The 12,179-nt window shown below is 42.0% G+C and overlaps 1 long non-coding RNA gene across 1 annotated transcript in view; it reads left to right on the plus strand.

The window, feature by feature from the left end:
* The first annotated feature begins 9,629 nt into the window (after positions 1-9,629).
* Positions 9,630-12,179, plus strand: part of LOC132530438 (uncharacterized) — a 47,304-nt gene continuing 44,754 nt past the window's right edge. The window contains exon 1 of the long non-coding RNA XR_009543802.1: positions 9,630-9,712. This is a non-coding gene — a long non-coding RNA (uncharacterized LOC132530438). The remainder of the gene's footprint in view (positions 9,713-12,179) is intronic.

The following is a 12,179-nucleotide window of genomic DNA, read 5'->3' on the forward strand; positions in this document are numbered from 1 at the left end:
AATCTTCCTAGGAAAACACATATCTCACGTTGGGATGGCGGGGAGGAAGGCTTCTGCCCTGCATCCACGGATCTGGTCCCAGAACTGCCTTCCTAATAACTCATGGTTCTGAAGGGCACATAAAACATCGTCAGAAGTGCATTTTGTGTTTTCATTTATTTCTTGGGAGAAGAGCAATCATTATTAATGTATGTTCTTGACATATCATTGGATTCCCATTCCCAACTGTTTTGAATTACTACCTAAAATATTCTTTTGAGGAATGTTTAAAAAAAAGAAAAAAAAAAAGCCTTTCTCAGCTAACTTGCTGGAACACATTTGTTTTCCCTGAGCTAGATCATTTCAATTCTGCCTTCTCAAACCCTGTAACAAGCTACCTTAGGATCCTTAATTTTTAAATATTATATTATAGCACAAAAATGTACTGGAAATATTTCTACTTTTGACTTTTGGGGAAGGAAAATATCACTTCTATTTTCCATTGCTTGAAAGAAAACATATAAACAAGGATTGTTTTCTTTTTTAACCTTTTCAAGTTGATGATGCCATTTTGTTTCTATGTAAATAAAAAGGTGTCCAAAGCAGGATTTCTCAGCCTGTGCACTGGTGACATTTTGGGCTGATCTTTTATGGGGGGGCGAGGGGGGTGTCCCGTGGGTACACTGTAGCAAGTAGAGCAGCATCCCGGACCTTTAACCAGTAGATGGCAGTAACACCTCCCCGAGTTGTAACCACTATAAACGTCTGCAGACATTGCCAAAGTCCCTTGGGGGGCAAAGTCTTCCCTGGTTGAGAATTCTGCTCTAAATTATATCCCCCGCAGAGAGCTGTATTACCTGTCTTCTTTATATACCACAAAATCTTCAAAAAGTGAAAATTCCTGTCTTTCAAATGTTGGGACTACTTGCTACTCTGTATTTTGTTATCCTTAAATATTCTACCTAAAGTGAATAAGTAAGTAAGATTTTCCATATCCTTCAAAGCAAAGCAGCTGAGCAAAAAACTGAAATTTAGATTTTAGAGGTAACTGTCGCACTGAAAATTCATTTCACTTCTCTTTATATGATTTCCTTGTTTTGACTTGGTCACAAAAGTCATCTAAATAATGAATATTCAAACGCTTGTTTCAAAAGTCCAAATAAAGAGATTGTTCAATAAGAAGATGATAATTTAAGAGAATTCATATAATCCATACTTTTTTATTCATAAACTTTATAACTAATGTAGCAGTGAAGTGAGTTTCTGTATCAGTGACATACCTTTGAAAGAGATTTTTAGGATTTTAATTGAAACGTGTTTATTGGAAAGTTTTCAGAAAATACAGAAAAGTATGTATATCACTATAAGCCTACATAACAGGATCACGTAAGTGTTGATCATTCTAGATTGTATTTTATGCATATAAATATATCCTATACTGTATCCTTAACAGCTTGCCATTTATATCCACCTCTGTAAATTAAACACGATGTTTACTTGATGATAAGGGCAAAATTTGCAATGATAAATATACTCGGCTTTCAAAGCACACAACGTTGGATTACCTACTTTCAGCAATAATCTCGACATGCTACAATTTTCCTTTCTGTTTCTCGACCCCATAGGTTTTAGCAGTAGTAAGTCAGAAGTGGGCCCTCAAATACAATTCGAGCTTGTCTCTTTCTTTTTCATTCTATTCTATGTGTCATCGAGATACAGATGTCCAAAGCCCTGCCAATTTTTCTGAAAATTCTGGGGGAAGAAAAAGAGGGTCTTACATTTTCATGGTCACCTCTTATTTTCCTTTGCTCTACCGGGATCCATTGAAACAAAACAAGTTACAACAACAGTAACAAAGCTGTTTATGTGTTTAGAAGATGTCACAGAACATTTGCCCTTTAACCTTAGAATTCCTGTCCCTGGAGGACAGAAGGGACCTGGGTCCCCCACTCTTGAAATCTTCAGGAACTCTTTCATCTTTTGTGGTCCCCAGTTCACACCATCTCCCTGGTTCTCTGCACCCTTTCTTTTCTCCCAGGAGCAAGGAAAATTCCCCTGTTTTCTACACAGGGCTCTTTACCCACAGCCCTGGCTTCCTGTGACCCTCCAGGTCTTGTGAGTGCTTCTGATTAATTAGGAGGCCTGGGCACTGGGGCCATGGACCCAACCTTATCTGTCTCTCCTCTCCATTCTCCATAAAGTGGGAGATGCCAAGAAGAACATTAGCGACTCTGATGGTATTGGACCCTTAAGGATTCGCTCTTTCATGGTCCCTCACATTAAAATTCTTTTGAATTAAAAATAAAAGAACATTGGTGACCCACATAATGGGCTGCATAGCATGTTCAAACAAATTGGCCTCTTCCACTCTCAAAACAATACAGGGGGCTTCCCTGGTGGCGCAGTGGTTGAGAGTCCGCCTGCTGATGCAGGGGACGCGGGTTTGTGCCCCGGTCCGGGAAGATCCCACATGCCGCGGAGTGGCTGGGCCCGTGAGCCATGGCCGCTGAGCCTGCGCGGCCGGGGCCTGTGCTCCGCAGCGGGGGAGGCCGCAGCAGTGAGAGGCCCGTGTACCACAAAAAAAAAAAAAAAAAAAAAAAAAAACAATACAGGGAGAGAGATACAGCATCTATTATTATTATCATCCTCTGTATAGGTCCAGAGGAATTAGTGGCCTCGTTGAGACCCATGGAAATAGCAGAGCTCAAAAAAATGTCTTTGAACCCAAGTACTACACCAAGCTGTCTTCTCCTCATCTGGAGGGAAAGTTATGAGGATTTAATGACATTACATGCGTGAAGCTTCTTTCCAAATGGAAAAAAAAAATGAAAATTCAACCTCTACTTTCAGGCAATTTTGTATTTCTTTTCAGACAACTTTGGAAAGATGCCACCGACAAGACAATGCTTTGGTTAGAGTTCAGGTAGTTTCCACAAATATTCTCTCCAAATGGCACAGCACATTATAAAATAAAAGTTTACATATTAGAATTAAAAAGCGTTACACTCTGACAGTAATTTTTACTCCCATCTTGATTCTTTAATGTTTTCTGAACTTGCTTTTTAGATTTATCCGGCTCTTTACCAACTGGCAGATGATCCAAATATTTGGTGATCCAAACATTCAGCTTAGTCCCTCACACGCACACACACGTATTTTCTTCCTCTATGGTTTCTGGTAATGACTTTTTTTCTTGTCTTTGAATATGATTTACAATGCAGACTGCCAGTCCAGCAGATTGATTTCCTCTTATCCAAGATGAACTGATTCTAAGAGACCCCCCTGGAGCATCTCACAATGGCTCTGATATCCTCCTTCACTGGCACAGAAAATTAGCAATGAATTATATCTGAAAACTCTGGAACCCCCCCAAACTCAGAAACGTCAATTCCTCAATTATTCTATGTTCCAGATTTCGAATTCCTTCTGTAACTTTCCACGGAATCTTCTGCATAATTTTCATTCATTTCTCAAGCTACGGAGCTCACAATTGAACACATTTTCTATTGAGTCTTCCTGTGTGCTGAGTCAAATGGTTTCAAACGATGCAATTACTTCATCAAAAAACAAACAGGCATTTAACAAACTCCCTCCCGTACCCAGTCTGTGGGCTCTAGAGGCACAGTTGTTCTCAAACACAAAAAAAGATAATCTGCTACATTATGAATCGCTTGTGAAGAAAACGTAGTATGTTTTCATGATGTATCCATTATATTTGCTTTCTTAAAACTACCATATATTAATACATTCCTGATTAATGCTTGTATTTAAGCACCCTGGGGTCCTAAACCCGGTATTTATCCTACCCTAAGTACTTTACAACTGTGGTTTCCCAACATATATTGATTCCCTCCATTTATTTTTTAATAAATTTCATGCTAAGCTTTTTCTGCAACGTTGAAAATTTTTATCAAAAGAAATGGTACAAATGAACTTATTTAGGAAACAGAAATAGAGTCACAGATGTAGAAAACAAACTTATGGGTACCAAAAGGGAAAGGGAGGGATAAATTAGGAGTTTGGGATAAACATATACACACTACTATGTATAAAATAATCAACCAGGGCCTGCTGTTCAGCACAGGGAACTCTACTCAATACTCTGTAATGACCTATATAGGAAAAGAATCTAAAAAGGAGGGGATATATGTGTATGTATAACTGATTCATTTTATTGTACACCTGGAACTAACACAATAGTGTAAATCAACTCTACTCGAATAAAAATTATTTTTTTTAAAAAGAAACACTATTCACACTTTAAAAAAAAAGATCAAATCAGACAATATTCCTCCTCACACCCAACGGCAACACCGCCCAAAAGAAAAAGTCTTTCAAGCATGTCTGTTTTTGGTAAATGGAATAATAACCTTATTTGAAAAAAATATGAAATTTGAAGAATGAAATAATATATGTATTATTTGTCTTTCTATGTGCTTGACCCTTGGTTGTGTAAAATGAGATTTTAGTTCCTTTACTCTAGTCCTTTCCTCAATACCTCCTGGATAATTCCATTCTTATTTTAAGTTTTGTTTCTTGTAATTTAGAAATATCTACTGACACTGCTGTTTCTCGTCCAGTAAATTTTAGTCAGTTTCTTGATACCCATCTGGGGAAAATATGGCTGTTAAAGCATTTCCCCATCTCCCCATCTCCCCATCTCCCCATCTCCCCATCTCCCCACTTTTCTTCCCTTCTCTCATCTTCCACCTCTTGTCAGCGAGCTGTACGTTTATTTTGTCACGGTTGTAAAGTACACTTAATTATGCGAGTTAATAAAAGTGTTTTTATACTTAAGTCAGGCTGAGTTGAGTTTCTTCACTGAGCGCCTCCTACGTGTCGACCTGCTGGCCAGGAAAGAGGGTGCTACCATCGACTTTGTGTAAATCAGTCGATTTCAAAAGGATGTGTGTCCTTTAACCTGCAAGTTAGAGTTAATTAAAATATAGCTCATGAAACAAAACAAAGTGATAAGATGAAGTTCTGCAATGGTTGAATATTATTGGAAAACAAGGGGATGCCTTGTTTATTTTCTAAAAGAAACTACAAAAATTGAAGGAAATAGGTGTATACTAATCCTAGTGGAAAGGTTTATTGCATTTGAAACGTATTCTAAGGGTTATTGTCTTAAGCATAAAGGCTACTTATGGGTAACACGGGAAGTGACCATGATTTGAGCATAATTTATAATATGCGTTTCAGTTTATATTTAAGTCAAATATTCTATTTTTTAATTAAACCCCTGATTTTGCAGAAAACATCCATAAATGTGTGCATCCTATAACTTTTAAAATTAAGTATAAGAAATTTTTCCCGTCTTGTCCCGCTATATTTTTCTGCCTCTCTGAAAAAGGTTTTGAGATGTGATACCTGGTGAACCAGATTCTGCTTCTTCTGTGAAGGGACCACAGAACCTCTTTCTTGTCCTCATCACACATTCTGCTTAAGTGAGGTCAGCTCATGAGACCCAGGGTTTATGTGTGGCTCAAAACATGTTATAATGCATTTATACTTCACCTCATTTCAGAAAGTAGTTTAGATAGCTTAAATAAAACACATACATATAAATATAAGCTATTAATGTATAGGGTGAAAAATAATAAACCAAGACAAGGTAAATATTATGTTTATAAAAGAAAAACCACAATGAAGTAGGCCATAATACTTTCCTAAATTGAGCTGTAAATTTAGTTCAGAGCATCCTGATGGCTCAAATAAGGAGAAGTTAAAAAGATTTAATTCAGAGGGAAAAAAATCTCTCCTAATACTAAACTCTAAAAAAAATTTCCTTAGGGACTGCGGCCCAAGATAAAATGGGGAGGGAAGTCTAGTGTGCCCATCACCAGTGTTTTCTGGAATTTTCTCTCTGTTCCTCCATATGTTTATAAAAGATTCGTGCCGTAAATGTATCCCACAACAAGGAAACTCACCAGGGTCAGGTTCAAGAAATAAGAAAAATGGAAGTTTTGTAAAAAGGGAGTTAAAGGCATCTGATGTTGTGGTTCACAAAATGATGGTGGTCCCCCCATCCACGTCCAAAATAGAAAGAAAAATGAGCAAATTATTTTTCTGTTCTCTCTCTATAGATGTTATTTCACCATTCCTAATAACAACATTTTCAAACCAGTTAATGGGATTCAGTGCATTGAAGAGAAGTCACGTGGGAATCTGATTTGTCCAAGACACACAGAAATTCAGAGGCAAATCAACGATCAGGGTCCAGAAGATGGGAATCTGGTTATTTGTTATACTCATTGATGGAACGATATTAAGATGACAGTATCTTAAATGTGAAAATCCAGAGAAAATAATATTGTCATTGGTCATATTACCACTGATCATGTGATGCAACTTAAAGACCTAATGTCTGTGTATTAAAAAAATTATCTTTACAAATGTTACATGACCCCCCAAAGTCACAGCTTCTCTAGTAAACATTTAAATATGTTTTAAAACAGATAGCTGTCTAAATCAGTGACAGCTCTCCTGTTCTATATTGGACAACTGACTGAGGAAAATCTTCTAAACATTAGTGAATGAAATAATACCATGGTAGAGTCATGAATATTATGTAGAGAATTGATAAAATACTCATCCCCTGTAATAGATTGCTATTACCAAATACTGGTTTTGAGTTACACTTACTATGTCAAGCCTATTGGATTCATATTCATCAATTCTTCCATGATTTTCAATCAGAAAATTAAATCAGAAAATTAAATCTAATTGAAAATAACAACTGCTGGTTCAATTAAATTTAGCAAATTTCACATTGTAGTGTTACCATATGTACATTTTTTTGAAGTAATAATTAAACTTCTGTACTAGACTGCATATTTTGGAACAAAGTAAACAAATTACATTATGACACATGGAAATATCTCTAAAAATACGCATTTGATTTCCTCTTTGAAAATTTAGCAAAAATGCCTTAAGTGAATCCCTAATAAATGCCTGAAAAGTTATTTGATTATATGGGTATAAATTTGACCCAGCCATTAACAACTTCCATGTATTGAATAAAATTATGCACACTGGCAGTCATAGGATACATTAAAATTTTCTCCTAACACCTTCTCCATGAAAACAGAGAGAAGAAAGAAAGAAAGAAAGAAAGAAAGAAAGAAAGAAAGAAAGAAAGAAAGAAAGGAAGGAAGGAAGGAAGGAAGGAAGGAAGGAAGGAAGGAAGGAAGGAAGGAAGGAAAGGAGGGAGGAAAAACCCTGGAAGTACTACTTTGCTCTACAATCAAGAGGCAGGAATTTCATTCACATCCAGTTTGAAGGAAAACTGATGGGTTTAAAAGAATAGATATATGTATAACTAACAGAATCACTTTGTTGTACACCTGAAACTAGCACAACATTGTTAATCAACTACACCCTAATATAAAATAAAAAGTTAAAAAACAACCTGTTGGGATCAAAAAGTATTTCGGATTGAAAAAATGTGTCAGAAGAAATATTAATAGACTGTTATTGGGCAAGTACCTTGACACTTGCTTGTAGAAAAGTAGAGAAGGAGACTAGCACATTTAAGGCTGCCATGCACTTGGTACAACATCCTACAGAAAACACACTGTTGACAAAATGCTACCTTGGTTGGATCTTGCAGCCTCGCCATGAGGCAGGCAGAGTCCAGAATATTGACCTTTCATAACAGAGTTAGTCATTAAGAGATCTGCTCAGGGTCAATCCAGAAGCTGAATCATCTGACAAATCTTAGCCTTGGGTCCATGCTATCCCTCGAAGCTAATAAGGTGTGGTAAGATGCAATCATAAAAGCAAGATGGTAACATAAGTCATTCTTTACCGGTTTGATCCCTGTCTCTCTCTCTCTCTCTCTCTCTCTCTCTCTCTCTCTCGTCAACTATCTCTTTCTTCTTTTGGTTCATCACACAGATCATCATTAAAAAAAGAAATCTGGTCACCAAAATAATTTATGCAGAAGGAACAGGTCACATCTGTACCAAAATGTTTAGATGCAAAGTTTATTGCCAGAAGAAATAAACTGAACATGACAGCTATTTGAAGTACAAATAAATGCGATTAGATTTTAACATTTGCAAATATGTGTTACCAGCACTGTTTTCATCATGTGTAGTACACTTTCAGTAAAGAGCTCAATAAAGTTTACAAACATTATATGACCAACAACAAATGGGCAATCTTATTCATAGCAAATAAACAACAGTACAGTGCCTATTATTTGCAAGGTTTTATGATTACCGGCTCCAGTCTTTTGTAACCCGTGGTTTACTCAGGTCTCTCCTCTTTCTCTGTGTTAATATTATATATATACACACATATAATATTCTACTCAGCCATATCATTTAACCTCCATTGAAGATAGTGTGTGACTTTCGTACAGAAATAAAGCTCACAGTAAAGACGACTTGCATACAAAACTCCTATATTATTTTCATTGCAATTTTCTTTTAGAAAGGAAAAAGAGCTGGCAGTGCCATGAGCGCCTGCGTTTTGGAGCAGGATGGAAACTGACGCCCCGCTGCAGACCCCTGGCGTCCTGGCGAGTTTATATTTTCATTTTTTAATTTTTTAACATCTTTTTGGGGTATAATTGCTTTACAATGGTGTGTTAGTTTCTGCTTTATAACAAAGTGAATCAGTTATACATATACATATGTTCCCATATCTCTTCCCTCTTGCGTCTCCCTCCCTCCCACCCTCCCTATCCCACCCCTCCAGGCGGTTAAGGACACAAACAAGAGCTCAGGACTGCGATGCAGCACCTCGAGCGCTGCCCGGAGGGCCCCTTAGAGCAAAGCCCTAAAGGGAAGGAAAGGCCTGAACTTGGACAGTCACCGGCTGCAGCGTGCTTGTGCAGCTTTTTCTCCTGCGTAAACTTTCGCCAGAAAATGAGTGTAAGTTCGGGGTGGGGAGTCAGATGACCTACAAGGAGGGGCGTCTAGCGTCCCCACTTTCGTCTACACCTTATATTACAGTACAGTCCTGTAGTCCCCCAACAGATCCGCGCTCGGCTGCTCCGCCTGGCCAGACCCACTCGCTCCGGACGCGGTCCGATCCCGCAGCTGCGCTCGGAGCGCTAGGCTCCCGGGGATCAGGGCGGGTGTGTTGCCGGAGTCGCCTTCTATTGGCTCCCCTCCAGGGACGGGCCGCGCTTTCCGGCACCCGATTGGGCAAAACCGCCCACTGCAGGCCGCGCTCATTGGAGGGAGCGGGCTGGGGGCGGGGTAGGGGAGGGGTAGGGGCGGGGCGGGCCCGGGTCCTGACGGAGCGCGCCGGCGGCGGAGCCGAGCGGATCGGGCGCCCGACCCGGGCTGCTGCCGGCGCGGGCGGCGCGGGCGGCGCGGGCGGCGGAGGGCCGAGCGCCGCGGGGCCTGAGCGGGGCCGTGCCGGCGGGGGGGCGGCCGTTCCCGGGCAGTGCCGGCTCCCCCGGGGCGGCCGCTCCGGGACGGCGTCTGTCAGCGCTCCTCGTCCTCCTCGGCGGGGCCGCGCACCCGGCGCCGCGGCCCGTCAGCTGTCAGGGGGCGGCGGGCTGCGCGGGACACAAAGAGCGCGCGGGCGGCCGTTGCGGGACGACTGCGCCTCGCAGCCGCGCCCGCCCGCCAACCGGTCCCGACCCGACGGCCCCGCGGCCCCGCGCCCGCCCGGGAGCTCATCGTCCGCGGCCGCGGGGCCGGGAAAAGTTTGCGGCGCGTCCGCGGGGCCCCGACCAGCGGGGACTCTGGGGCGCGTCGTCGGCGGGAGCGCGGTGAGTTGGCTTCGGGCCGCCGGGGCCGGGAGGGGCGAGGAGGGGGTGAGGGACGGGGGCCGCGCCCGGGGGATCGCGGGGCGGGGGTCCGGGGCCCGGGCGGAGTGGAAGGTGGCGCCCCCGCCCGGGAAGGACAGGCCCGACCCGGGACGAGCGACTTCGCACCCGCATCCCCTGCAGGGGCTGCAGCTGCGCGACCATCGCGCCCTCCCGATTACGAACCGGGCTCGGTTCGCGAGTCTGCCTGGGCCTCAGCGCGCGGGGCCAGATCACGAAGCGCCGGGCGGGGACCTTGAGGTGCGCCCGGAGCCACCCTTCAGCCCCCCGAGAAGGAACTTGTCAGCCGCATGTTTTCAGACGTCCATATGTGAAGGTCGCTCTCAGTGAAAAATCCATTACCCATCACTTCTATTTAAAGCGTCTTACGACTGGCCAGCTTGGCGGCACCACTAGAAGTTGTAGGGCCAGGCTGGGTACAGAGCCAGGCTCAAGATGAAGTGGCAGGTGCCCCAGCAGCCCCTTCATGCCCTCCGGACTCAGTTTAGGGGGAAACCAGGGCTTCGGTTATACATGGGAGAGAGTAAACAGGACAGCTGCTTTTTGTTGTTTTCGTGTATTGCTTCTTCTTTCTGCTGAAAACTTCCTTGTGGGGTCCCAGGGGGAGCGAATTCTAGTTTCTGACATAGAAGGAAAAGAAATTGTCACTTACAACCAAAGTAAATTTTAAACTAATGTAAATCTTCCTTACAGGAACAGTAACACACAATGCAAGTACATCTTGATCTAATTTTAATGAAGGATTGAAAATAGCTGCTGTGTTCAGTATCACTGACGCCAAAACGGCTCACTTACATAATCGTCTTTGTTGGGATGTGTTAGTGGCATGTATAATTTTGATAAATGATTAATGTTAAAGGTTTGGTCTGGCAATGGTATTGAAATAACGTCTTGACCGGTTGTGTTGCAATACAGTGCAGTGTGAACTTTCGGTTATCTTGATAACCTGCATTTTTTCCATACAAAGTGAAATCAAACATTTTCCCTAACCAGAATTCTTTCCACTATGAAATGTAGACTTATCAGTACTGAATACAGGAGAAATTATTTTGTTCTCTCAGTGATAAATCCCCCCAGTTTTCTTACCATTCAAGCAGTGCCTTCTAGAGGCCAGGTGGTCTGCTGGGCATTTTTCTGCTCATGGAGTTTATAATAACAAAAGTTGATTTTTTTAAAAATGTGAATGCATAAATGCCGATACTCAGCAAATATTTGCTGAATAAAATACCAGGCACTCAGATAAAAACAATTAAAAATTCTTCTTGCCCATCCTTAAAGAAAAGTACTACCGTGCTTTAGGGGAAAGAAAGAAGGTATCAGAGAAAGATCTGGCAGAAAGACTGAGCTTAATTCCAGTATGTAGCCCGAAAGTGTAGAGCTTAAAACAAGGATACAGATTTGGAAAGAGACAAAGAACATCGATAGGGTTTCTAGGAGAAAGATAGCAATATTGTTGTAACATAATACATTTTATGACGTAGCTGTCTTTGAAGAACACAAACCTGTGAAAAAGTATGTTTCTTAAATAATCAGTAGCTGTTTGCCTTGTGACTGAATGTCTAAATGCCCTAGTCGTGTCCTTAATATTTCACTTGAGTGCTGTTTGCTTTTTAAACTCATTTTTTAAATAGCATGAAGTAAACCTTTCAGGGCAGTTCAGTTGCATGAAGAAAAGTGTACCTTTTGAAATCACCTAAATCTGCAGTGAGAAAGTCATCTCCAGTCTTACACCAAATAGAAAGTAAGCACTGGCAATAGCATCTTGCTGAGAGGGTCTTCACTCCAGACAGGTGCCGTGTGTGTGTGTTGAGGTCCTTTGGGGACTGAATTGTGTGTGAGATACTCTGTTTTTCCTAAAGGGCCTGTGTGATAGTTTATTTGGTGACATTAGGAAAATAAGTCCCCAACATTTGTGAGTGTGGAAACTTCTGGAAAGCCTAGTGGCCTTATTTAAAAGTGACCACTCCACCCAGAACCTCGCACTGCTATGTGAACAAGCTGTCTTTGTAGAACGTGTGTCCTCCTGAGAGCAGGTCTGTTGGTTGGGCAGCTCTGTAGGGGGTCAGGGCTGTATATCAGAGACTGAGATCCTTAGACCCCCGTATCAGGACCTTCTGTAGTTCTTGCAAAACTTCAGACTCCCAGGCACCTTTCAACCCTTGAAGAGCCAGAATGTCTGTGAGCAGAACCTGGAATCTGTATTCTCAACTGGACCCTCCCAGAGAGAGTTTATCACACTAAATTTGAGGATTAGCGTTAGTTTTCTTGTCAGTGTTTGGTGACAACTGTTGCTTTTCCCCAGGAACATTGAACCAGCCTCCCGGCTTGCTCCCTGCTCATCACTTCCCCTCCGGCCCTAGGCACGTTGGCTTCATCTCTCAGTGGGGCCCCGGGGCCACAGAGCCCCCAG

Source organism: Lagenorhynchus albirostris, chromosome 12, assembly GCF_949774975.1.
Source record: "Lagenorhynchus albirostris chromosome 12, mLagAlb1.1, whole genome shotgun sequence".
In the NCBI taxonomy this organism is placed as follows: Eukaryota; Metazoa; Chordata; class Mammalia; order Artiodactyla; family Delphinidae; genus Lagenorhynchus; species Lagenorhynchus albirostris.